The following is a 1,614-nucleotide window of genomic DNA, read 5'->3' as shown; positions in this document are numbered from 1 at the left end:
ACCCATCCTAGTACGACTCTCGCCCAAGCACGCTTAACTTCGAAGTTGTGATGCGATTCGGTGCGTTAGTGCTGGTATGATCGCATCCATCATTCCTAGCACTCCATATTCTATTAAGCCTCTTTCTCCTGCGCCGCCCGTCACACCCCGCACACGGGCCTCCGCGCTTCGCCCCCTTTTTTGTTTCCGCCAAGAGGAAAAACAAAAAGATTCGCAGATCGAACCGGCAAAATTAAACCGAATTTTAATGGTAAAAAAAAGGAAGGGATGCAACACGAGGACTTCCCAGGGGGTCACCCATCCTAGTACAACTCTCGCTCAAGCACGCTTAACTTCGGAGTTCCGATGGGAATTCGGTGCGTTAGTCTTGGTATGATCGCATCCGTCTTTCCCATCACTCCAAATTCTATTATGCCTCTTTTTCCTCCGCCGCCCGTCACACCCCGCACGCGCGCAACTATGCGTTACCCTCTTTCTCGTTTCCGCCAAGAGGAAAAACAAAAAGATTCGCCCATCGAACCGGTAAAATTAAACCGAATTCTAAAGGAAAAAAAAAGGAAGGAATGCTACACGAGGACTTCCAAGGGGGTCACCCATCCTAGTACTACTCTCGCCCAAGCACGCTTAACTTCAGAGTCATGATGGGATCCGGTGCGTTAGCGCTGGTATGATCATATCCGTCATTCCCAACACTCCAAATCCTATTATGCCTCTTTCTCCTCCGCCGCCGCCCCCTTTCTCATTTCCGCCAAGCGGAAAAACAAAAAGATTCGCCGATCGAACCGGCAAAATTAAACCAAATTTAAAAGAAAAAAAAAGGAAGGGATGCAACACGAAGACTTCCCAGGGGGTCACCCATCCTAATACTGGTGTCGCCCAAGCACGCTTAACTTCGGAGTTCTGATGGGATCCGGCGCGTTAGTGCTGGTATGATCGCATCCGTCATTCCCAGCACTCCAAATTCTATTATGCCCCTTTCTCCTGTGCCGCCCGTCACACCCCGCACGCGGGCCTCCGCGGCTCGCCCCCTTTTTTGTTTCTGCCAAGAGGAAAAATAAAAAGATTCGCCGATCGAATCGTCAAAATTAAGCCAAATTTTAAAGGAAAAAAAAAGGAAGGGATGCAACACGAGGACTTCCTAGGGGGTCTCCCATCCTAGTACAACTCTCGCCCAAGCACGCTTAACTTCGAAGTTGTGATGCGAACCGGTGCGTTAGTGCTGGTATGATCGCATCCGTCATTCCTAGCACTCCAAATTCTATTATGCCACTTTCTCCTCCGCCACCCGTAACATCCCGCACGCGCGCCCCTGCGCCTTTCCCCCTTTCTCGTTTCCTCCAAGACAAAAAATAAAAAGATTCGCCGATCGAACCGGAAAATTAAACCAAATTTTAAAGGAAAAAAAAAAGGGATGCAACACGAGGATTTCCCAGGTGGTCAGCCATCCTAGTACTATTCTCGCCCAAGCACGCTTAACTTCGGAGTTTCGATGGGATCCGGTGCGTTAGTGCTGGTATGATCGCATCCGTCATTCCCATCACTCCAAATTCTATTATACCTCTTTCTCGTGCGCCGCTCGTCACACCCCGCACGTGCACCCCTGCGCCTTGCCCC

At 50.1% G+C, this 1,614-nt stretch overlaps 5 non-coding genes across 5 annotated transcripts; all 5 read right to left on the bottom strand.

The window, feature by feature from the left end:
* Positions 1 to 264: 264 nt before the first annotated feature.
* On the bottom strand, positions 265 to 384 carry LOC124891726. The gene has a single exon (XR_007049832.1). It is a non-coding gene; the product is annotated as a 5S ribosomal RNA (ribosomal RNA).
* Positions 385 to 560: 176 nt separating this feature from the next.
* Positions 561 to 679, bottom strand: LOC124891725. The gene has a single exon (XR_007049831.1). It is a non-coding gene; the product is annotated as a 5S ribosomal RNA (ribosomal RNA).
* A 143-nt stretch (positions 680 to 822) lies between these two features.
* Positions 823 to 941, bottom strand: LOC124891723. Its single transcript, XR_007049829.1, has one exon. It is a non-coding gene; the product is annotated as a 5S ribosomal RNA (ribosomal RNA).
* A 176-nt stretch (positions 942 to 1,117) lies between these two features.
* On the bottom strand, positions 1,118 to 1,236 carry LOC124891724. Its single transcript, XR_007049830.1, has one exon. It is a non-coding gene; the product is annotated as a 5S ribosomal RNA (ribosomal RNA).
* Positions 1,237 to 1,408: 172 nt separating this feature from the next.
* LOC124891722 lies at positions 1,409 to 1,527 on the bottom strand. Its single transcript, XR_007049828.1, has one exon. It is a non-coding gene; the product is annotated as a 5S ribosomal RNA (ribosomal RNA).
* Between the last annotated feature and the right edge of the window lie 87 nt (positions 1,528 to 1,614).

Source organism: Capsicum annuum, unplaced genomic scaffold, assembly GCF_002878395.1.
Source record: "Capsicum annuum cultivar UCD-10X-F1 unplaced genomic scaffold, UCD10Xv1.1 ctg40232, whole genome shotgun sequence".
NCBI classification, from domain to species: domain Eukaryota; kingdom Viridiplantae; phylum Streptophyta; class Magnoliopsida; order Solanales; family Solanaceae; genus Capsicum; species Capsicum annuum.
The sequence above is the reverse complement of the archived record's forward strand: the minus strand, read 5'-3'. Positions and strand labels throughout refer to the sequence as shown.